Source organism: Sorex araneus, chromosome 5 (genome assembly GCF_027595985.1).
Source record: "Sorex araneus isolate mSorAra2 chromosome 5, mSorAra2.pri, whole genome shotgun sequence".
In the NCBI taxonomy this organism is placed as follows: domain Eukaryota; kingdom Metazoa; phylum Chordata; class Mammalia; order Eulipotyphla; family Soricidae; genus Sorex; species Sorex araneus.
In genome coordinates this window covers 209,495,160-209,519,713 of record NC_073306.1, presented here as the reverse complement: position 1 = coordinate 209,519,713, position 24,554 = coordinate 209,495,160, and the positions used below count along the sequence as shown (strand labels likewise).

General features: G+C 57.7%; 1 protein-coding gene across 3 annotated transcripts in view; it reads left to right on the top strand.

Annotated features, from left to right (window-relative positions):
• The window catches only part of ABCG2 (ATP binding cassette subfamily G member 2 (Junior blood group)), a 124,387-nt gene that overhangs the window by 48,528 nt on the left and 51,305 nt on the right, over positions 1-24,554 (top strand). Inside the window, exon 1 of one of the 3 annotated variants that reach the window (XM_055140299.1) lies at positions 20,028-20,167. The exons of the other annotated variants lie outside the window; for them this stretch is intronic. The gene's annotated coding sequence lies outside the window, so the exon portion shown is untranslated. Of the gene's footprint in view, positions 1-20,027; positions 20,168-24,554 lie in introns of those variants that run through there. 3 annotated transcript variants of the gene reach the window in all.

Sequence of the window (24,554 nt, the reverse complement as noted above, 5' to 3'; positions counted from 1 at the left end):
TCCCCAAGTTCTTTTCCTCTCAAACTGGCCCCCGTTGCTCCACCTCAGCCCTTTTCTTCTGTTTTCTTCTGGGGGTTTGGGGCCACACGTGGCGGTGCTAAGGGGGACCCTCTGAGGCTCCAGGGACCAAACCAGGACCCGCTCGGTGGGAGACGTCACCCCCTGCCACGCTCCCGCCCTCCCCCGGAGGACCCCGCCTGCTTTGTGTCGCTTTTGCTGTCTTTTCCAGAGTGAGTGTCTGCGCCTCAGCCCGTGCACTCTCTGAATAGCGGGCTCTTCCTGGGACGTGACTTTGGAAAGGTCACCTGCCACCGGGTACTCTAAATTTAGAATAGTTCTCACTCCCAAGAGGCTCCAGCTCTCGGCGCTGGCAGTCAGGGCCGCCAGGGCTTGGCACCAGGAGACTCCCCACTTCTGTTCCTGGGTTACTCCCGGGCCTCTGAGATACTGCCGGTCCACAGGTCTACAGGTACATGCATTATGTCTATTCTGCGGTGAGGGAACCCACCTAAGCAACTGTTAGTATTTTTTTTTCTTTTGTGGGTCACATCTGGTGATGCACAGGGGTTACTCCTGGCTCATGCACTCAGGAATTACCCCTGGCAGTGCTCAGGGGACCATATGGGATGCTGGGAATCGAACCTGGGTCAGCCGCATGCAAGGCAAACACCCTCCCCGCTGTGCTATCGCTCCAGCCCCTAAGTAACCATTTTTTTTTTCTTTTTTGGGTCACACCCAGCTATGCACAGGGGTCACTCCTGGCTCATGCACTCAGGAATTACTCCTGGCGGTGCTCGGGGGACCATATGGGATGCTGGGATTTGAACCCGGGTCGGCCGCGTGCAAGGCAAATGCCCTCCCCGCTGTGCTATCGCTCCAGCCCCAGTAACCATTTTTATTGTAGCATTTTCATATCTTTCCTGCCCTCAAAACCGTTCCTGTGGTTTGGACGTCGGGACAGTCTTCCCCTCCCGTTGGCTGTTCATCGCACACTAGTGAAGGCCTAGCGCACAGTCACTCCAGGCAGAGCATGCAGTGGTGGGGAGCATTTGGGGGCTGAAAATAACTATCTGGGGACCGGAGAGAAAGTCCAGCGGGCAGGTCACTTGCTTCCAGCCCAGGTTTGATCCCTGGCATCCCATCATGGTCCCCCTGAACACCACCAGGAGTGATTCCCAAGCACAGAGCCGGGAGTACCCAGCACTGCTGGGTATGGACCAAAACACGCACGTGCACATAAATAACACACACACACACACACACACACACACACCAATTAAAGAAAATACCCTTATGCTTGAGACGTAAGTGCCCACCACTGTGTGGGCCGACTCCACAGCGCAGGAGGACGGTCGAGTCCGAAGCACCCCAAGCTCACACTCGAGCCCTTAATGAGGTGAGCAAAACTCTCTTCGCCAAAGAACGGCTCCGTGAAAAACGAGCGGCAGCGTTTGATTGTAGTTGCATGCAGGAAAGCCAGGGGGCGTGGGAGAGCAAAGGTGACAGGGCCCGTGGGAGCAGGGCCTGGGAGCAGGTGCTGGCCCCGCGGTCCATCCCTGCCCTCGCCTGCCCCAGCTCCGAAGCCTCGGCCTGCCCGGGACTCGCCCCTTCTGGAGGATTCGACCCACCTCGTGCACAGTTCGCAGCACTCGCTCCATTACAAAACCATGTCACCGCCCCCGTCACACCCAGTGGCTTCTGTCACCCTCGCCATGGAGGTATGTGTTTGTTTTCTTCCCACGGGGCCCTCCCAGGGGTATTGAGGCAGCTGTGTTTGTGGGCCTGAGGCTTGGGTGCTGGGAGGAAGACATAGTGCCTCCGCCTAGGTGCTTAAGGGCACCCAGGAAGTTATTTCTACCGGGAGGCACCCACACCCATGGTGCTCGGGGGCTACTCCTGGCTCTGTGCTCAGGGATGACTCTTAGGGGCCACAGGGGACCTGTGCAGTACTGGGCATTGAGCCTGGTCGGCCGCGTGCAAGACCAGCGTCCTCCCCACTGTCCTCCTTTCCAGCTGCCAGTGTCCCGCCCTGGAAAGTTTGGCGTTTATATACATGTTGAATTCAGATGTCACCTGGGCCCAGCATCCATCACCCGAGAGACGTAATGATCCCACCCTTGACCCCCCAGGACAATCCATAGAGAGAAACATCGGCAGAACCCTCCAGGGCATTGAAGCCAACAGCATCTTCAGGCGTCAGACACCCCTGACCAAGCCAGGAGAAGCAAAGAGGAACAAATGGGACTATGTTTGGGGGCTGGAGCGATAGCACGGTGGGTCAGGCGCTTGCCTTGCACACGACCAACCCGGGTTCGAGTCCCAGCATCCCATATGGTCCCCTGAGCACCACCAGGAGTAATTCCTGAGTGCAGAGCCAGGAGGAACCCCTGAGCATTGCCAGGTGTGACCCAAAAAGAAAAACAAACAAACAAACAAACAAACCAAATGGGAATACATTAAATTAAGAAGCTTCTGCACCTCAAAGAAAATGGTGGCCAGAATACAAAACTAGCCCACAGAATGGGGAAAATTACTTACCCAACACACATCTCATAAGGGGCTAATATCAAAGATACACAAGGCACTGGTAGAGAAAGAAGAAAAATGGCCAAAGGCACCGGAAGAAATGCTCGACATCACGAATCCTCAGGGAGATGCAGATCCAAACAGCAGTGAGACACCACCCCACGCCACAGAGGCTGCACACCTCCGAAAGGACAGGAGCAACCCGTCCTGGTGTGAGTGCGGGGAGAGAGGCCTCTTGCCCACTGCTGGTGGGAATGCCGACGGGTCCAGCCTGTCTGGGAAACAGTATGGACATTCCTAAGATATCTAGGAGTCGCGCTCCCATCTGACCCAACACAGCCACTTCTCAGTACGTCCTCTAAGCCCCCCTCTGCCCCCTGTGTTCCTCGCAGCAATACCCACAGCAGCCGGAGTCTGCAAACAGCCCCAGACAGCGTCCACGGTGCTGGTCAGTTTAGCTGCTGAGCATCTCTGACCCTTTTTTTTTTTTTTTGGCTTTTTGGGTCACACCCGGCGATGCACAGGGGTCACTCCTGGCTTTGCACTCAGGAATTACTCCTGGCGGTGCTCAGGGGACCATATGGGATGCTGGGAATCGAACCCGGGTTGGCCACCTGCAAGGCAAACGCCCTCCCCGCTGTGCTATCACTCCAGCCCCTCTGACCCTTTCTTGCCGTGTTATTGCTTTTCCTCTGTGCCAGACTGGGGTCTCACCTCGGGGCAACGTGGGGGGCAGCTGGCTTCTACGGGAACAAGTGCTTGCCAGCTTGCGACAACCGTGATCTCCTTTGCGTCTTCCATCTGTCCCGAGCGTGAGCACGCGGAGCGGAGGGCGTGACCGTGAGACCCGGGGTGAAGACCAGCGGGCCAGTGAGATTCTTCTTCCTTCAGAACTGGGGCAGCCCCAAGGCCCCCCCAGTAGCCAAACGCTTCGCTGCAGTTTTTACCCCACGAAGCCGCACACAGAGATGAGCGCGATTGAGCCCCTATCGCCTTTATGGCCTGAGAACACGTGGGCTTGGAGGCCTCCCCGGGAACGCAGGGATGGGCATGGGCCAAGTCACAGGAGCAGTGTCGGCTGCAAGGAGCCGGCCCAGGGGTAACTGGCTCGTCTGCAGCTGCACGCGTGTGGCCACCCGTGGACGGAGTGACGGCGAGGCTGGAGCGGGCCGGCCTTGGGGGCGCTGGCCGTAAATTAGGAGTGTTCGCTCTGTAAATCCCCGTCAGAGTGATGGCAGCTCTGCTCTTGTGTATGTTCCAGAAAAGTTCTGCTCGAAGGCCTTACCGGCAGGGCCAGGGGCTAAGGCAGAGGCTGGTGCCCAGGCTGAGCTTGCTCTGAAGAGCCGCCCGCCATCTGCCTGCAGAGCTGGGAGCCCCCCAAGTGAGCACCCTCGGGTTTGAATAACCACCCCCCCCCCCCCGCAAACCCGGCTCATGGATATCCGAAACACTCCCAGTCATTAACCTATCGCCTGTTTTTCTCAGAGATAAATTATCTCCTCACCCCTCCTCCGCCGGTAATCAGATTGCGAGGTGAGGGCCAGAGAGTGGCCGGGGCTCAGGGTCCCTGGCACGTGGCTGACCCAGTGCGGTCCCAGCGGCCAAAGGAGCCCCCGAGCCCCTCAGGCATGGCCCCGGAGCACAGAGCCAGGGGGATGGAATCAGGCCGCTGGACACTTGCACCAGCTCTCAGTTACCTACCCCGTGCGAGCCGTCTGTCCACTGAGCACCGCAGGCAGGACCCCAGAGCACACCGGGACGGGAGGGAACGATGAGGTGGGCACTCCGGCCGCCGCCTGTCTCTCGGCCCGTCTGCCTGGCCCCACGGTGGGCTTGGAGGCCTCCCCTGGAATAGGGACCCCCCTCACACCCGCCCAGTGGGGCCTGGCGGGTCGGGCAGGACCTGGGAGGGATCCGACCCAGGTCCTTGGGCTGAGCACTCCCAGCCCTGCAGCACTAAGTCCTGATGACCCGGCCTGCCAGTGGGCCCGCGGGAGTGACCCAGGGAATGCTTCCCACTGGGCTCTTATCTGCCGTGGCGTGAGAATGGCATGGGCCAGGTCAGGCCACCCACATCTGGGCACTCAGCACACATGCCCCGCCCGGCTGCGGGCACTGATCTTGCTCTCTTAATCTCTGTCTCTCTCTCTTAATCTCTGTCTCTCTCTTAATCTCTCTGTCTGTCTCTCTCTTAATCTCTGTCTCTCTCTTAATCTCTCTGTCTGTCTCTCTCTTAATCTCTCTGTCTGTCTCTCTCTTAGTCTCTGCCTCTGCCTCTCAATCTCTGTCTCTCTCTTAATCTCTCTGTCTGTCTCTCTCTTAATCTCTGTCTCTCTCTTAATCTCTGTCTCTCTCTTAATCTCTCTGTCTGTCTCTTAATCTCTCTGTCTCTCTCAATCTCTCTGCCTCTGTCTCTCTCTTCATCTCTGTCTCTCTCTCTTCATCTCTGTCTCTCTCTCTTAATCTCTGTCTCTCTCTCAATCTCTCTGCCTCTGTCTCTCTCTCTTAATCTCTGTCTCTTTCTCTCTTACTCTCTCTGTCTGTCTCTCTCTTAATCTCTGTCTCTGTCTCTCTTAATCTGTCTCTCTCTCTTAATCTCTCTGTCTGTCTCTCTTTTAATCTCTCTGCCTCTGTCTCTCTCTTAATTTGTCTCTCTCTCTTAATCTCTCTGTCTCTCTCTTAATCTCTGTCTCTGTGTCTCTGTCTCTCTTTCTTGCTCACTCTCTCTCTTTCTCTGTTCTTGTGTGCGGGGGATTCTCGAGCTGGGGATCAAACCTGGGACCCCGCACTCAGCCAGGGGGTTGAACACGGTCGGCGGCCAGTGGGACAGGTGCCCTCCCGTCAGAACTACAGCTCCAGCCCCAGGGCTGTCCGGCTTTAACAGCTCGTCCCCCGCCCCCGGCGGCCCCCACGCGCCCACCCATGCGGCCACCGGTCATCTGACCACACTGCCATCCAGCTGCGGCTCCGAGGAACTCTGCACTCGGAATGAAAAGCCCCAAGTCAGTGGGCAGATGGCCCGCACGGGGTAGGCAACCGAGAGCTGGTGCAAGTGTCCCGCGGCCTGATTCCACCCCGCAGGCCGTGCGGAAGGCCCGCCCCGGCCAGGGGAGCTGCTGTGGACAGGGGGCAGCCCGGGAGGAGCCGTGGGGCCCTCTCTGCAGGGATGGACTCGCCGGCCGCTGACCTTGGGGGAGAGTCTCCCATCTCGCCTCAGATAAGGCCCAGCTGTTCCTGGCTTTGAGCTGGCCCCACCCCCCCCTCCAGCGCCTCCGGCAGGCCCGGCCCACCCGCTCGCCTGGATTCCTGGCTCTCCCGCAAGATAACCAGCCCAGGGTTGCGTCAGACCGAGGTGGGCTCCTCTGTCCCGGAGTGAGGGGCCTTCACCTGCCTCCGCGTGCATGACCCGGGGGGCCTCGGCACGGCCAGTCTGAGTGCCAGGGTCCTGCCGGCGGCCCCCACCCCGTGCGGTGACCCCAGTGTTCCCTGCCGAGGCTGCACTTTCTGTGCGTTACTCACCCACCCACTCGCCCCCTCGGTCCAGGCTTTACTGCCTTACCACCCAATAAAACGCGCCTGGAATTTTTTCTTAGTGGGGGAGGGGTCGGGGGCACGCCCAGTGGGGTCAGCACTTACCCCGGGCTCTGCGCTGGTCAGTCACTCTTGGTCGTGTTTGGGGGCCCCTGTGCGGTGCTGGGGCTTGAACCCGGGCCCTGAGCTCCCGCCCAGCCTCTCTCCTGCCCTCTCCGTGGCTGGGGGGCAGGAAAGCCGTGACCGGGCAGTGGTGGCTTTGGTGTCAGGACCCTTCTAGAATAGCGGGGAGGGCGTTTGCCCTGCACGCGGCCGACCTGGGTTTGTCCCAGCATCCCATAGGGTCCCCCGAGCACTGCCAGGAGTGACTCCTGAGAGCAGAGCCAGGAGCAACCCCTGAGCATCGCCGGGTGTGACCCAAAAACAAACAAACAAACAAACAAAAAGAGCTTCTAATTTGAGAGATCTTCGCAGTTACCGTGCATCTCTCCCTCTCCCCCGAGCGGGCGGGAAAGTGTCTGTGGCTCAGACGCAGGGGGAGGAGAGGGAGGAGCCGGGCCCAGAGGTCGCGGGGAGGGGAAGGCGAGACTCAGGCCCGTTTCTCACGGGAAAGCAGAGGCAGCAGAGGGGCCTGCGGGGGAACCAGACTTCCAGCAAACCGTGGGGGAACGTCTGTGGCCGTGCCTGGGTTTGCGTTTCTGCGGGCAAGCGGCCTGGCACGGGGACCGCTGCCCCCCGGCCTGGCCCCGCCGTGGCCCCCAGCCGTGATGCTTTCCCGGGCAGGGACTTGAGGCCGATTTTGTCTCCGGAGGCTTAGGCCGGGGAAGCGCCTCAGAAGGGCTCTCGGGCAGTGCAGCCCCGTGTCTTCCCCAAACGCTTCCAGGGCCCGGGACAAGCTAGGAACCGAGAAAGGGAGGTGGGGGTGACTGAGAAAAAGGGGTCTGGGGAGAGAGGGGCTGGGCAGGGCATGTGGTGCAGCAGGGGACGGGCCAGCAGGGGGCGGCTCACACGTCTCTGACTGTCTCAGGCCGGACTGCAGCTTTATTCTGCTCAGATTCTTTTTTTTTGCTTTTGATTTTTTTTTTTACTTTTTGGGTCCCACCCTCGATGCTCAGGGGTTAATCCTGGCTCTACACTCAGGAATTACTCCTGGAGGTGCTCAGGGGACCCTATGGGATGCTGGGACTCGCTCCGGCCCCCGTTCTACTGAGATTAAGGCCGTCGAGCTGTTCCGTTAGGGACCCGCAGTGCTGGTTAGCCGCAGTCCCAAGAAATGAATAGTTTGGGGCTGGAGCAAGAGCACAGCGGGGAGGGCGTCTGCCTTGCACGCAGCTGACCCAGGTTCGATTCCCAGCATCCCATATAGTCCCCTGAGCACCGCCAGGGGTGATTCCTGAGTGCAGAGCCAGAAGTAACCCCTGTGCATCACTGGGTGTGACCCAAAAAGCAAAAACAATAGTTCTCTGTTCTGGTATCCATCACTTTCTCAGGCCTCGTCTCCGAGACACCCGCAGCCTTTCCCGCACCATCAGCGGTCAGGGGGAGTGTTGGTCTCTGTGGCTCTGAGTCCAATCACAGCGCCTCCGCCCCGCCCACATGCCCAGGACCCTCCGCCAATGTCCGTGGTCACTTCCAGTGGCCTCTTCCTCCTGCCCCTCACTGCGGGCCGTCTGGCTTTGGGAAGTCGGGACCCGGGTCTCTGCACCACAGAGGAGTGAGGCCATCTGGAGTTCGTCCTTCGGACGTGTTTCACGAGCACAGTGCCCTCCCCGTCCACTCCGCTCTCAGGGGGACCTGCAAGATGTCAAGGTCCAGCAGCGTCGGAGAAAAAGACCAGCCAGGAGCCCAGTGCGCCCGGCTCCCCCTCTCCCGGCCACGCGTCAGAGGCTGTTTCCTCGTCTTCCCTCGGCTGACTGGCTCAGTTTCCCTTTCTCTGTTTCTGGGCCGTACCCAGCGTTGCTCAGGGCTTACTGCATTCGAGGGTCTCTCCTGGTGGGGCTCGCGGACGGCACGGGGTGCTGGTCAGCTTGCAAACGCCCTCCCCGCTGCGCCGTCTCGGTCAGGGCCTCCTCTGCGTCCCACTCTCCCCCGAGAGGACCGCGATGCCCTCAGCCGTGTTTTCTTCTCTGTGATGGAGCCTCTTGGCGTGCGCGTGCACACGCACAAACATGCACGCACGTGCACACACACATGCATGCGCGCACACACATGCACACACAGAAACACAAACGTGTGTACACACAGGCTCTTTGTGGGTGTGTACGCACACGGGCTCTTTGTGGGTGTGTTTTGGGGTCACAGCCCGTGTGCTCACTGCTCGGGGGTCACTCTGGTGGTGCTCAATGGCCCAGGCCGTGCCCCTGGTTAACCCCTGGCCCCATTCATCCTGACTCCAGTCTCTGATTCATTTATTACTAAAGTGCCGTCATTTACACAGTGACCCCTGGCTGGGTTCCAGGTGTCCAGTGTCCCAGCACCTACCCCACGCCCAGGGCCACCTTCCCTCCACGTGGTTCCCTCCCGCCCAGCCGGCCTCCAGAGATGCCTGTCTTACGTGGGTGGGCGTGGCTTAGAGCCCGTGCTTTCAATACCCCTGGCTCTGTGACACAGAGATTCGCCAGACCCCTGCACCACCCGTGGGCCTTAGGCCCCAACTTCCCTCCACTTACCCTGTAGCGCTGTCATCCATTGTTCACGGATTTGCTTGAGCGGGCACCAGTAACGTCTCCATTGTGAGATTTGTTGTTACTGTTTTTGGCATATCGAATACGCCACAGGCAGCTTGCCAGGCTCTGCTCTGCGGGCAGGATACTCTCGGTAGCTTGCCGGGCTCTCCGAGAGGGACGGAGGAATCGAACCCAGGTCGGCCTCGTGTAAGGCAAACGTCCTAGCAACTGTGCTATCGCTCCAGCCCACTTCTTACAACACACTTTAATTTCTTTCCCTCTTTGTCCTTCTTCCTGTGATTGCGTGGATCCCCCACTTTAATACCGTGCATTCCATCAACCAGGCTAGTCTGTATTCCACAGGCAAGTGAGATGATCCGCATTTGTCTTGTCTTCGTCTGAAGTGCTTCTCTTAACATGACCTCCCAGCTCCATGCAGGTGGCTGTGAACTGCATGCTTTTATGCTTCACAGCTGTATAGTATTCCACGGCATCTGTCTCCCTCACCTTCGTGACCCACTCACCTGTTGTTCGCTAGTGTACCGAGTGCTGCAGTAAACAGTGGTGAGCGTGTACTCATCTTGTGAACACGTGTTGTAATGTCCGGGGGACCCAGTCCCCGGAGTGGAGTTCCCGGGTCACGTGGCAGCTCAGTTCCTACCTTCTGGAGACCTTTCCGTGCCGTTTTCCGTTGGCGTGGGGCCGGCAGCACTGCCTCCGGCAGCGAGGCAAGGCAGGCGTTCTTTCTCACCGCCTCCTGCCCTCAGAGATCGTTCCCAGCATTTTTTTTTTCTTTTTGGGTCACACCCAGCGATGCACAGGGGTCACTCCTGGCTCATGCACTCAGGAATCACCCCTGGCGGTGCTCAGGGGACCATATGGGATGCTGGGAATCGAACCCGGGTCAGCTGTGTGCGAGGCAAACGCCCTCCCCGCTGTACTATCGCTCCCGCCCCCGTTCCCAGCATCTTTGACATGTGCCGTTCTGGCTTTTCTTACTTAAACCAAATAAATGTCTCCTTTGAACCCCAGAGTAGCCCATGGTGAGCCGCCTTTCTCCCCTCCTCCTTCCGTGTGGAAGCTTGGGGAAAAGCATCTTCCCTCTTCCACGCCACAGCCCGGCCCAGGCTTCGGTCCCCAGAGAGTCACCCCCAAGAGCCGTGGGCTGTGATCGGAGCCTGGGGGGATGGGCCTGCATCTGGCCTCTTCGTCCCGGCGCTTGCTTGGAAGCGCTTCCTTTGCTCTCCCTCGGGATGACCTAGGGGTGACCTTGGGAAACGTGGGTGTTAGGACCCAGCGGTGAGCTGTGCCTGACCAGCCGGGGAGAGATGGCCCTGAGAAGTCCGCCACTTGGAGTAAGAGCTGAGGAATGTCCAGCGTCCTGGGGCTGGAGCCATAGTCCAGCGGGGAGGGTGCTTGCCTTGCACACAGTTGACCCGGGTTCAATCCCCGGCATCCCCGTCGGTCCCTTGAGCACCACCAGGAGTGACCCCTGAGTGCAGAGCCAGGAGTGACCCCTGTGCATCGCCAGGTGTGACCCCAAAAGCAAAAAAGAAGAGTCGTGAGGAGAGGAAGGATGGGAGTGCGTGTTCCAGAGAGAACGCGGGCTTCTCCAGTGTGGGAGGAAGCAGGCGGGCCGAGGGGGCTTGGGGAGGGCGCGGCCTGAAGAGCGAGCCCCGAGGAGCCTCTGGGGGGCTTTCACACCGTCCCCCCAGTGTATGTGGGAGGGAAGTGTGTGTATGAAAATGCTTTCCTGGCGTCCTCGGCATACGGAGACGCCCGTCCAGGCGCGTCCCAGGGAGCCCTCGCCCTGTTGGTGGTCTCGCAGTCTCACCCCCTGCGTCTTGGCGCCGCGATCCCACCCACTCTTCCCAGCTTCTCCTGCCCAGGACACCCTCCTTGATTGGGTGGGGCCTTGGAGTTCTGCATCTGGGCGGTGCCTCAGTTTCTCTTCTCCAAAGATTTTTTGTACTTGCTATTTCAGGGGCTCCGCAATCTCTTGATTTAGAAATCTCTTAATTGGGGCTGGAGTGATAGCACAGTGGGGAGGGCGTTTGCCTTGCACGCAGCTGACCCGGGTTCGATTCCCAGCATCCCATATAGTCCCCTGAGCACCGCCAGGAGTAATTCTTGAGTGCAGAGCCAGGAGTAACCCCTGTGCATTGCCGGGTGTGACCCAAAAGGCAAAAACAAAAATCTCTTAATTTAGAAATAATAATCTCTAAATTATAATTTCCAAAATATGTTATTGGGTGAGCACAGTTGACTGTGACCCAAAGCCCAAAATACAGATTTTTTTTTTCTTTTTTGATCACACCCAGCATTGCTCAGGGGTTACTATAACTCCTGGCGGTGCTCAGGGGACCATATGGGATGCTAGGAATTGAACCCAGGTTGGCCACCTGCAAGGCAAATGCCCTCTATCATTCTGGCCCCAATACAGAATTAAAAACAAACAAACAAACAAACAAACAAATGTGTAAATACAGACGCATCAAGATCCACAGACATCTGTATTTTCCTCTACTTTCAGAGAATGTGAAATTCTGATTGAAAATCCCCTTTAGCCTGTAGCTAATGACACGGTATGTGGTTAGAATAGCATCTCCCCTGTATCTCACCTTCCCACCCGGAATAGCGTCTCCCCTGTATCTCACCTTCCCGCCCCCAACTCATAAACAGAGATAATCTGACGTGAAGGTGGTTGGCAAGTGAATTTATGTTCATCTGGATTAAGCAATAGCTTGAAGAAAGAAAATAAGAAAGAATTAGAGGGCTGGAGTGACAGCAAAGCGGGTAGGGCGTTTGCCTGGCATGTGGCTGGCCCAAGTTCGATTCCCAGCATCCCATATGTTCCCCCGAGCACTTCCAGGAGTAATTCCTGAGTGCAGAGCCAGGAGCAACCCCTGTGCATCACCAGGTGTGGCCCAAAAAGCAAAACAAACAAGCAAAAAAGAATTAGTCACTGAGCACTGAGGCTAGACACCCATACCTTTTAATTCCATGCTATGAGTTCAGTTTCCACGGCCAATGTCACATACATCTTTAAAAAGCCAAACTGTACGAAAATATATTTCGTACCAAGTTTATTATGATCATCTAACGCATCTTTGACGGTTCAGATGGCAAAACTAGGATCTTCTTATGTCCCCAGGTCAACAATCTGAGGCATGCAGGTAGGTAGGGAAGGGCCCCCATGGCAATGGAATTTCTGGGAAATAATTCCAGAAATATTTATTTCTGGGAAGTAATTGCAGAAAAAAGAGGAGAGCCCGGCAAGCTCCCGAGAGTGTCCCACCCACATGGCAGAGCCTGGCAAGCTCCCCGTGGCGTACGCAATATGCCAAAATCAGTAACAAGGACGGTCCTCATTCCCATGACCCTGAAAGAGCTTCCAGTACGCCTTCGGGCTACTCTGGCCCTCGCCAGGGACGAATGGAGACGTTACCGGCGCCCGCTCGAGCAATTCGATGAATAACGGGATGACAGCGACAGTAATACAGTTACTGGGTGTGGGGCGGGGGCTGGAGAGCTAGTGTAGCGGGGAGGGCGCTTGCCTGGCACCCGGCCGATCCACGTTCCATCCCTGGTCCCCCACGCGGTGCCCGAGCCCGTCAGCTGCTCCGGAGGCTGGAGCGAGTCCTGAGCACCCCCAGGTGTGACCAAGGAGATCAGAAAGAGCCTCCTCAGGGCAGGGTCACTTCCGCGCCCCTCCCCCTCCCCCTGCTTTCCCAGAGCCAGGGCCACACACGCTCCGCTGTGGCGCTCACACGGGGTCTCGCCTGCCGGTGCCCGCCCAGCCCTGCCCGCAGTGCCCCAGAGACGGCACGCGTCGCCCCCGGAACCCCAGACAACCAGGACCCTGGCCTGGGGCTTCAGGCCCGGCCTGTGTCTGACAGTGCTCCATCCCCGAGCTGCACCCCCAGGCCTGTTGTTGCTATTGTTGTGGTGTGTGTGTGTGTGTGTGTGTGTGTGTGTGTGTGTGTGTGTGTGTGTGTGTGTGTGCGCGCGCGTGCGCACGCCTGGGAGCAATCCCAGCACGGGCCAGCTGGGAGTAGCCTACAGTCCTGCCAGGTGTTGTCCCCAAGCAAAACAGAAGCTGGGCGAGGGGGTGGGGCTGTAAACTGCAGCAGAGATCTCTCTCCTGGGCCGTGGGCCGGAGCCCAGCTCTGCACCCAGGGCGGCCAGTGGCGGAGTCAGGGGTCACCCCAGCCCTGCAGGGTGTGGCTCAAACCCCAAACAAAGGAACAATCCAAGTATGCAGGGTCAGAGATGTGCCTCTGGGCTGTGACTGAGAGGTGTGGGGTTCGTCGGCCTGGCATGGTGGGGGGGCGCTGGGTAGGACCCCCAGCCCTGCAGGGCAAGGGGGCGGGGGAGGGAGAAAAGGACCAACCGTGCTCTGGGAAGGGACCGAAGGCGGGTGCTGGGTAGATTTCAGGTGATTTTGATTTTCTTCGTGTTCATTAGGCAGTGAGAGAAAAATAAAAACGTTGTTTGGTTAAATGAAAAAGAAAAGTGCCAGGATGAGCCAAGAAATAAAAAGAATCTGGAGAACGAAGGGCAGGTGGGGTCCTGCCTTGCCCCGGGCTCCAGGCGGCCCCTGGGCTCGTCCAGGAGTGCTCCCCTGGCCCTGAGCCAGAAGGACGTTCTGCGGCCAAACAAAGCAAGACGAAGCACAGAGGGGAGAAAGGGAACCAACTACCAAGGACGCTAAAGTGGCATTATCTGCAGGTAATACTCATGTGTGGAAAATCCTAAAGACTCGGCTGAAAAAGCTTTTAGAAATAATAAGCCTGGTGAAGGGGCTGGGAAATCTCAAAATACACAGAACTTTGTGCTCTTCTGTCCACAGATAATAAGCAAAAAAAAAAAAAAGAGGGAATCAATATGGTTTATAATTGCATTCAAAAAGATCAAAGTATTAGGGATACATTTACCAAAGGAGGTAAAAGACCTTCAGTGAAATACAACAGAGCAACAGAGCCCCCCCGCCCCGGGACAGAGGGAGGCACCAGCACCAGGCCTGACCTGGGTTCCATCCCCGGCATCCCACGTGGACCCCTGAGCACCGCCACGCATAATCCGTGTGTGCAGAGCCTTGGGTAACCCCTGAGCATGGACATGTGTGGAGTGAACACACACACACACAACAACAACAACAATAAAACCCCACATGCACCCAAAAAAGAAAGAAACAGAAAATATTGGTTTAAAAAATATTTCTTTAAAAAAGAAGAAATTTGGGGCCAGAGCGATAGCACAGCGGGGAGGGTGTTTGCCTTGCACGCGGCCGACCCGGGTTCAATCCCCGGCATCCCATATGGTCCCCCAAGCACTGCCAGGAGTAATTCCTGAGTGCAAAGCCAGGAGGAACCCCGGAGCATCGCTGGGTGTGACCCAAAAAGCAAAAAAAAGAAGAAATTTTGAAACATTAATTAATTAAAAAATAATAATAAAAAAGAAACAAACCAAAAGTTCCCTGCATCTCCGCCTAAAGCTAAGGAGCAGGCGGTGAGGTCGGGGTGTGGCTCGGCCTTGCGCGCAGCAGCCCTGGTTGGCCGCCAGCTCTGCAGGGGTGCCCGAGCCAGCGGGAGCAGCGTCTGGGCACGGCGACGTGCGCAGCCCTTGGCTCCCCTGCCCAGATCAGAAGAGACCCAGTGAAGCTGAGAGTCCCCTGCCTGAGGTCTTAAAGCACAGGCCTTGGGGCCGGAGCAATAGCACACTAGGGAAGGCACTGGCCTTGCACGCGGCCAACCCGGGTTCGACTCCCAGCATCCCTGAGCACCGCCAGGGGGAATTCCTGAGTGCAGAGCCAGGACGAACCCCTGTGCATCGCCGGGTGTGACCCAAAAAATGAATAATTCAATAAAATGTTAAAAAATTATACAAAGAAATACAAACCAGCAAGCATGTGGCCACAGGCTCATAAGGAGCGAGAGAGTTAGTGAAAGCAACATTGTTTCTAATTGGCTCCCAGGGCCTGAGCTGCCAGGAGGCCCGTAGCAGAGGAGGTAAAAGACAGAGCCGAGCGCTGGGATTCACACCCGTGGCAGCTGCAGTGACATGCGTCGTGCAGGGCGGCCACCTGGGCGCGGAGCCTGCAGCCGTGGGCTACCCCCGTGCCGGGCAACCATCACGGCTGAAGTGCGCAGCCCCCAGCAAGGGCCACCACTGAGCCCCCCGCCGAGGAGCTGGGTCCCGGCAACATGTGTGTGGCCACCGGGGGCGTGTGTGGGAGTGCTCCCTATGGCGAGCGGCCACGGAGAGGAGAGTGACCCTCAGCACGAAGACCCCCGCTGAGACCCCATCCCATGCCTCTGCCACAGCGTCGGCAACAACGACAGAAGTGGGGTGAGGGGAAGAAAGTACATTTGAAAAAAAAATTATTATCTCTGGGATTTTATCTCCAGAGCGATAGGAGGGGGGGGAGGGGCTTCTGCCTGGCATGCAGCCAACTCGCGTTCGATTCCCAGCAACCCATATGGTCCCGGAGCACTGCCAGGAGTAACCCCTGAGCATCGCTGGCCTTGACACAAAAAGCAAAAAAAAAAAAAAAAAAACACACACACAAGAGTGAAGGAGGGGGCTAGAGCGATAGCACAGCGGGGAGGGTGTTTGCCTTGCACGCGGCTGACCTGGGTTCGATTCCCAGCATCCCATAGGGTCCCCTGAGCACCGCCAGGAGTGAGCCAGGAGGAACCCCCGTGCATCTCTAGGTGTGACCCCAAAAGCAAAAAAAAAAAAACCAAACAAAAACCAAGTATCTCTTCAGGAGTAACTTCCCAGTGGGAAAAGAAAAAGTGGCAGGTTGAGAAGGACCTTTCTGGGCAGGGCCAGCGGCAGTTGCTGAGCCACCCAGCAGTGACTCAGGAAAGCAGAAGTGGGGTCAGGGAGAGGAGGGCAGAGGCCACGGAGGCTAACCCCGGCCCCCCCACTGGTGCTGACTTTGGACTTTGCAGGTTTGCTTCCTTTGGACTGGGTGGCGCGGCTCGTGTTAAAATTAGGAGGAAGGTCATCTTCGGGCCCCTCCCTGGCAGCCGGGGCGCTAGGGTGCCCACAGCTCAAGGGGGAAGCGGCCTAGGAAAAAGGACTCAGCACCCCTCAAGAATAAGAGTGACTCAGTTCTTCACCACTAATCCACTGGGGAAGGGCTGGATTTAATCTGAAATTGTGCCAGAGGATTTGCCCCGGGTGAGGCGTTTGAGGACATCGGGGTGAGATCAGGAAGTAGTACCTGGAGCTTCCCAGGTTTGCTTTAGCAGCTCTGGCTGCCCGCGCAGGGGGGAGGCCGGGGGAGGCCGGGCTCTCCTTTGTGGCTGTTAATCTACATAACACCCGTCTGGGAAGCATCCTGTTAGAGCACAAATCTCTGTCTCTCCGTGGATCTCTGTCTCTGTCTCTGCCCTCACCCCGCCCCCAGACTCCCCCAAGTGAATCTCTAAATACAACCACCTACTAAAAGCGGCCAAGAGGGGCTGGAGTGATAGCACAGCGGGGAGGGCATTTGCCTTGCACGCGGTCAACCCGGGTTCGATTCCCAGCATCCCATAGGGTCCCTTGAGCACCGCCAGGGGTAATTCCTGAGTGTAGAGCCGGGAGTGACCCCTGTATATCGCCGGGTGTGACCCAAAAATGAAAAAAAAAAGTGGCCATGAAAAAATAAAATTAAAGTGGCCACGAGAGAGAGTCCCTCAGTGTCTCCTGCTGCAGGATGTGGGTGCACCCCGCCCCCCATGGAGGAACCCGGGGCTCCCCCACTGCCTCTACACCACCCAGTGCCGCTGTGTCCTCGGGGCTGCAAGCAAGTCCAGCCACCGGGTTGTATTTCCCACAGGGTGCTGTGAATAAGCCCTTTCGTGTCTGAGCAACTCTTTTTTTGTTGCTGAGGGAATAACTGCTCACTTTTGGCTTGAGGTCAACATATTACTGTCTTTTTTATTGGGGGGGCAGGGGGAGGGGATACCTGGAGGTGCCAAGGATCTTATAGCTCAGGAGGTGCTCCTTGGCAGTGCTCTGGGAGCCATCCAGGGCACTGGGATTGAACCCAGGCCTCCTGCATGCAAAGCTTGTGCTCAGCCTGCCGGGAATCTTTGTGTTTTATTGGTGAACCAGGGCAGATATTTTATCGACTGGTTTTTACATTTGAAGAAAGATCACCTTTCCCATTTGGACGCTACATCATCTAAAGTAAGTGGATCCTGGGCTGGAGCGATAGTACAGCGGGGAGGGCATTTGCCTTGCATGCGGCCGACCCGGGTTTGAATCCCAGCATCCCATATGGTCCCCTGAGCACGGCCAGGGGTAATTCCTGAGTGCAGAGCCAGGAGTAACCCCTGTGCATCGCCAGGTGTGACCCAAAAAGCAAAAAAAATAAATAAAAAATAAAAATAAAGTAAGTGGATCTTAGAACAGTCCTTAACATGGAAGGCGAAGGGGCGGGGGGCCGCACTCTGCCTGCTGGGCCCAGGCTTGGGACCCCCACACTCCCAGAGCACTGCCGGCAGCGACTCCCACGCGGCCTGGAAGCAACACCGATGTGACCCCCAAACCAAAACATGAATGAAGGGCCGGAGTCTCGGGGTGGACAGCGAGGAGGGCACTTACCTTGCATGCGGCCAACCCAGGTCCAGTTCCCAGCACCCCATATGGTCTTTTTTTTTTTTTCTTTTTGGGTCACACCTGGCTCTGCACGGGGGTTACTCCTGGCTCTGCATTCAGGAATTATCCCTGGCGGTGCTCAGGGGACCCTATGGGATGCTGGGAATCGAACCCGGGTCGGCCGTGTGCAAGGCAAACGCCCTACCCGCTGTGCTACCGCTCCAGCCCCTCCCCATATGGTCTTTGAGTACTGCGAGGAATGATCCCTGAGTGCAGAGCCCTGAGCACTGCCAGGGGTGGACCAAGAATCCCCAAACCAAGCAACCAACCAGAACACAAATGAAATAATACACAAAAGACAGAATGAAATGGTAAATAAGATAATAAAAAGGCGGAATAAAACGTTTGTGACACCCTCTAGAAAAGTGTCAGCTGCTTTTGTTTTATTTTGCTTTGGGGCCACACCTGGTGGTACTCACGGTTACCTCCTGCGTGCTCCGAGATCACCCCTTGCAGGGCTCAGGGGTGCTGCGTGCAATGCAGTTGCCCTGCCCACTGTACTCTCCAGCCCCTATGCATGGCTTTTGTTTTATTTATTTATTTTGCAGAATGACAGGATGCTACATCCAATCAAACATTTTTGTGCATTGTTTATGATTGTTTTTCCACCTGTCTTCTCCATTTTTATTAGTCCCCTCTGGGAAATCCCTCCAGACTCTGAGTAATTATTTTTACCTTCGTTGACATTAATAGTTTTATTTATTTTGAGTGCAATAGTTTTTGTTTGTTTGGGGGTTACACCTGGTTGTGCTCAGGGCTTGTTCCCGGGTCTGTGCTGGGCTCAGGGGACCCTGTGGAGTGCCGGGGATCAAACCTGGGCAGGGTGTGAGCAAGCTGAGCTTCTTACCTGCTGTGCTATTGCTCTGGCCCAGGTAGCGCTGTATCACTGTCATCCCATTGCTCGAGCGGGCACCAGTAACGTCTCCATTGTGAGACTTGCTGTTACTGTTTTTGGCATATCAAATATGCACGGGGAGATTGCCAGGCTCTTCCACGTGGGTGGGATACTTCTTGGTAGCTTGCCAGGCTCTCCGAGAGAGGGACGGAGGAATCGAACCCGGGTCGGCTGCGTGCAAGGCAAATGCCCTACCTGCTGTGCTATCGCTCCCTATATCAATAGTTTTATTCCTGTGAGGCTTTCAGTTTTGCTAGGTTATGAAAAGCCTGTTCCTAAGACTTTTCCCCATCCTTAGCTCATCATAAAGGACGAGAGGCTTGTTTACGTGTCTTTACCTGATTTAAGTATCTTCGACCTGATTCAGAAGTTAGTGCAAGAAGACAAGCCCAAGTGTCTGCATTCATCTGGGTTCACCACGCGCATATACACACATCTATGTATACTGATGTTCCTCCGTAGTGTAATAACATGGCACAGGGGGGTGGGGGGAAGGTTATTTTGTTCTGGGGCCATGCTTGTTATTTTGTTCAGGGGGTTCTCCTGGCAGTGCTTGGGGGACAATATGGGATGCCGGGGATTGAACCCAGGTGGGCTGCGTGCACGGCAAACGCCCTCCCCACTGTACTGTCGCTCCAGTCACTGGTATAATTAATTAAAAAAAAAATTCTTTTTGTTCTGGCAGCACACCTGAAACTTCACATCTAGTCCTAGCCAAGATCCAATTTGGCTTCCGCATCCTGTTGCTCTATCTCTTAGGCTTCCCTACCCAGGTTTCTTCCTGAAACTCACTTGCACTGGATGATAACAGTAATCCTTGTGTCCTCTTCAAGGACTTACCTTTTGCAACTTTCCTTTGCAAATGCAAACCAGAAAATCTCTAAATAGCAGCTGCTAAGAGGAAGGCTGTGGTGTCATCCTGAACCCGCACCTTCCAGCTCTTCCACACACTCGGTGTATTGCCAGAAATGCTTACTACCCGAGTGTGAACAAGCCATTAAAAACCTTAAAACGGTTTACAGGATTTGCCTTTTAAAAAAATGGGCTTGGAGGGCACACTCTGCAGTGCTCAGGGCTGACTCCTGGCAGGGCTGGGGGGCGCTGGGGGTGTCCCATGGGGTATCAGGAGTTGAGCAGGTGTGAGGTGTGCGCAAGGTAAACGTCTGCGCAATTTCCCTGGCGTGCAGGCGGGGGCGGGGTGGGGGGTCAGGGGGCACAGGCTCTGCGACCTCCCGGGAATATTCCCCTTCAAGGAGCTGTGTGACCTGGGCCCGCGACCCGACGGCGGGGAGGGGGCCTGCCTTGCGCGCAGCCCGCCCAGGTTGGGTCCCAGCAGCTCCTATGGGCCCCCGGCCCCGCCAGGAGCACGCGCTGGGCATCACTCATGGGATACCCCCCTTTTCGGCCCCCCCCCAAAAAAACCCAAACAAAGCTGTCACACCCTCCACTTCCCCTTATTTCCAGACCTCGGTTTCTATCGCTCCCTCTCCGGCCCGGGGCCCCCAGCTCCCCGACACGGCGTCCCGGGACCCTCGCTCGCCCGTGGGGTGGGCGCGGGGTCGGGCCGGTGTCCGCCGGGTCTCCGCGTGCAGCCCGGGGCTTATCGGCCGCCGCAGCCGCGCCCCGCCCGGGAGGGGCCCGCGGCCCCGAGCGCCGATAGCGGGACGGCGGGTCCGGGCGGGCCGGGGCGCGCGGCCGTGGGGGGCAGCCGAGCCCGGAGCCCCCAGCCCGGCGGCGCCCGAGACGCGCGGCCCGAGTCACGCCGGCGGCGCCGCTTCCTCTGGGAGGTCCGCCGGGCGCGCTGGCTCCTCCCGCCGCCTATAAAGGCCGCGGGCTCCTCGCCGGCCCCGCGCGCACCCGGCACCCGGCCCCGCCGCCCGCACCGAGCCCGGTAAGTGGCGGGGACGCGGGGCGCCGGGGGCGCGCGGGGCGTGGGGGGCGCGGGGGGCCCGGGCGCGGAGATTGTGGGCGAGGGACTGACACGGGACGGGCGCGGGGTGCACGGGGGACTCCGGGGGGGCGCGGGGTGCGCGGGGTCTCGGGACTGGCGCGGGGGGCGCGTGGGTCTCGGGACTGGCGCGGGGGGCTCAGGACTGGCGCGGGGGGCTCCGGGCTGGCGCGGGGGGCGCGGAGCGCGCGGGGGGCTCGGGCCGCAGGGTGCCGGGTGCGCGCGGGGCTCGGGCCGGGCGCAGGGGGCACGGGGGTCTCGGGACTGGCGCACGGGACGGGCGCGGGTCGAGGGGCGCTGGGGGCCCGCGCGGTGTCCGGGGCAGGGGCGGGTGAGGAGGGGAGGGTGCCCGGGAGAGGTAGGCACGGGGCGTCCTGGACCACACGAGGCCGTGCCGGAGCCGGCGAGCGCGCCAGGCGCGGGCCAGTGCCGGCCCGGTGCTTCCGAGGGGGTCGCCGCTGCCTTTCTGCTGTCCTAATTCCCAGCAGTCAGAGTTTGCCTGCAGTTTGGCGGCGGTTTGCCGAAGCTGAGCTTGGGGTGGTTGTCGTGTGGCTGCTGAGCGTCCCCGCTTGGGGGTGGGCACCCAAAGGGGCTCAGGGCTTCCCCCGCCCCTGCAGGGATCGGGCGCCGGGGATGGGACTGGGCTTCGTTGCGTGCCAGGCGAGCGCGCGCCTTCATCAACCCCACTACTATCTCTCTCCCCGGCCTTCGATTGTTTACTTGTAATCATTAACTTTCGAAGTTGTAATTTCATCTTAGGGCCAGCAGATAGCTAGTTCCGAAGTTTGGAGCTGGGTCCCGGGCACACCTGGGTCCGCCTGCGCTGCCAGGAAACTCGTGCGAGCGTCTGGCCGGGAGAGACCCCGCAGCACCAGATGAAGCCCCCAAACCAAAGAAAATCATGTGATCACTGTCGTCCAGTTGTTCATCGATTTGCTCTATTTGAGCGGGCACCAGTAAGGTCCCCATTGTGAGACTTGTTACTGTTTTTGGCATATTGAATACTCCACGGGTAGCTTGCCAGGCTCTGCCCTGCGGGTGAGATACTCTGGGTAGCTTGCTGGGCTCTCTGAGAGGGACGGAGGAATCAAACCGGGGTCTTCGGTGTGCAAGGCAAACACCCTGCCGCTGTGCTATCCCTCCAGTCCCATGTGATCACAATATTAGTTAAAGGGAATACTGAAAATATTAGAACCCTGCAGAACGGGGCCAGAGCGGTAGGACAGCGAGGAGGGCGTTTGCCTTGCACGCAGCCAGCTTCTGTCTCCGGCATCCCATCTGGTCCAACGAGCACCCCCAGGAGTGATCCCTAAGGGCAGAGCCAGGAGTAACCCATCCCCCCCAACAAAACAAAGAATCTGAACCATGATAAGATTCCAAAATAGAGAATAAAATCTAGCAGTCAGGGGCCGGAGCGATAGCACAGCGGGTAGGGCATTTGACTTGCACACAGCCGACCCGGGTTCGATCCTTGGCATCCCATATGGTCCCCCAAGCACCTCCAGGAGTAATTCCTGAGTACAAAGCCAGGAGTAACCCCTGAGCATCTCTGGGTGTGACCCAAAAAGCAAAAAAATAAAATAAAATAAAATCTAGCAGTCAAATTACCCAAAATATTGTCTTTCTTTTTTGTTGATTTTGAGTCACACCCGCGGTGCTCAGGAATGACTCCTGGCCGGCTGGGGGAGCCACCTGGGGTGCCAGGGGCTGACCCCGGGGCCCTGGCGTGCAAGGCCTATGCTTTCTGCCTGTGCCACCTCTCCGGCTGCGTTTATGTGCGTCTAGTGAATGTGCAGGAAGCATCTGCAGAGAGAGACCTTAGGAACTGCAGCCGGGAGGTACAGGAGCCGAGAACAGGAGTCCTGGGCAGCTGCAGGCACGGGCCTCGGAGGGAGCAGGGACCAGCAGCCACAGACTGTGCGTCCAGGGAGGCAGAGGGACTCCCGGGACTCCCGGGAGCAGGTCTGGAGCCTTGCCCCTCCTGCCTGTCACTGTCATCGCCCCGCCCTCAAGTCTCAGGTCACCTGTTGGACGCTGGGGACGTGTGTGCGCAGATGTCCTGCTCATGCTTGGAGATTTGTTTCCATGCTCGGGGCCACCTGTGTCGCTGCTCAGGGATCTCGGGAGGGACTCGGGCACCCTGGAGCCGGGGACGGAACCTGGGTCCTAGCTGCTGTCTGGCCCCTAAGCTTGGAGACTGAGTTTCAGAGGGCACGGTGGCCCTCCGATTTTTTTTTTTTTTTTGCTTTTTGGGTCACACCCGGCGATGCACAGGGGTTACTCCTGGCTCTGCACTCAGGAATTAACTCCTGGTGGTGCTCAGGGGACCCTATGGGATGCTGGGAATCAAACCCGGGTTGGCCGTGTGCAAGGCAAACGCCCTACCCACTGTGCTATCGCTCCGGCCCCATCCTTTTTTTTTTTTTTTCCTCTTTGTGGTGCTGGGAATTGAGCCTGGCCTCCTGACCGCAGGACAGCTAGCTCAGCTTGAGCTGCGCCTGCAGCGGCATTTTCCCACTCAGCTGGGATGACGCCCTCCAAGGCCAGAAGCCCCTGGACCCCTGCTCAGCTTCTTGCGCTTTGGGATTTCACTAGTTCCGTCTCTGGACTTGCTGCCCGAAAGAGCTCGGTACGTGCTGGGAGTGGGGCTGGCGGGGAACCGGGTCCAGACTATGGTGCCGTTCTATAACGCCTTGTCGTTTCCCCTTCACTAAATTGAAAGTTAAAAAAAAGTCTAGGATTAAGTCAGACTAAATTATCTGGGTTTTTGTTTGTTTATTTTTTGGTCTTTTTGGGTCACACCCGGCGATGCTCAGGGGTTACTCCTGGTTCTGCACTCAGGAATTACCCCTGGTGGTGCTCTGGGGACCCTATGGGATGCTGGGAATCGAACCCGGGTCAGCCGCGTGCAAGGCAAACACCCTACCTGCTGTATTATGGCTCTAGCCCCCACAGACTAAATTAATCATGCTGTTTAATTAAGAAACAAGTGGGGGGGGTGGAGCGATAGCACAGCGGGTAGGGCGTTTGCCATGCAGGTGGCTGACCTGGGTTCGATCCCCAGCATCCCATATAGTCCTCTGAGCACCACCAGGAGTCATTCCTGAGTGCAGAGCCAGGAGTAACCCCTGAGCATAGCCGGGTGTGACCCCCCCTCCAAAATACAAAGAAACCAGTTATCAGAAAGGTGAACGTGGGTCTCTAGGAAGCAGCAAACAAAGTAGAGCTCTCCCTTTGCGGACCTTTGGGGTGTCTGCCAGGGAGGAAACAGCGGGAGGCTGCTGGGGGGGCCGGGACAGTGGCCCCCCAGGGCAGGGGCTGGAGGGCAGCTTCAAGGAAAACACTGCGAGATCCTGCAAGGAAGGAAGGACCTTGAAGCGTTTGTTTGCTTTGCTGTGGGGCCACACCCTGGAATGATCAGGGTTTGTTCCCGGTGGGCTCCGACGACCTTCTGGGTCGCGGGGGATGGAGGCCGGCCACTGCCCTCCCGACCCACCGGCCTCCTGCTGCAGCCCGGCCAGCTTTTCCTCTTCCTCCCACTCCTGTCCTCAGTGCTCCGGATTCCTCTGGGATCCCTTAGGGCAAGACCATTCGCGTTTCAGAGTGATGGAAGGAAGTGTGTGTGTGTGTGTGTGTGAGTGTGTGTGTGTGAGTGTGAGTGTGTGTGAGTGAGTGAGTGAGTGTGTGTGAGAGTGTGTGTGTGAGTGTGAGTGTGTGTGTGTGAGTGTGAGTGTGTGTGTGAGTGTGAGTGTGAGTGTGTGTGAGTGTGTGAGTGTGTGTGAGTGTGTGTGTGAGTGTGTGAGTGTGTGTGAGTGTGAGTGTGACACTGTATGGCGTGAGCTGGCGTGTGTTGGTCTGAATGTGTGAGTTCACGGGTATTGGTGCGGGTGAGTGTTAATGTGTGTGGCGTGTATGAATGGGTTTGTTTCAGTGCTCGTTTGTGTGCTTGTGTGTTGCGGTGTGTGTGAAGTCTTGCTGCATGCCGTGTGCATGAGAAACAGCCCCTCTCATTTCACGCACACCGCGAGCCCGCCAGGAATCCTTTTAGCCACATTTTCTCGGGGAGGTAGTTGTGAGGGCGATTGATTAACAACTGACTCTGTTCCCTCCCCTGGCGTTTTGCGTTTTGCTCCTGGCTGGCTCATTGCTCAGGGGGTCGCCTCTGACAGTGCTCGGGAGCATGTGGTGGCAGGGAACAAGTCCAAGTCCTCCAGAGGCCGAGTCTGCACCGCAGCCTGCTGAGCTGTCTCCTGGCAGCTCTGCCGCCCCTCAGGCACCTCATGAAAAAGAAATGGTGGAGGGTCCGAGGAGTTCCCCTGAGGCGCCAGCG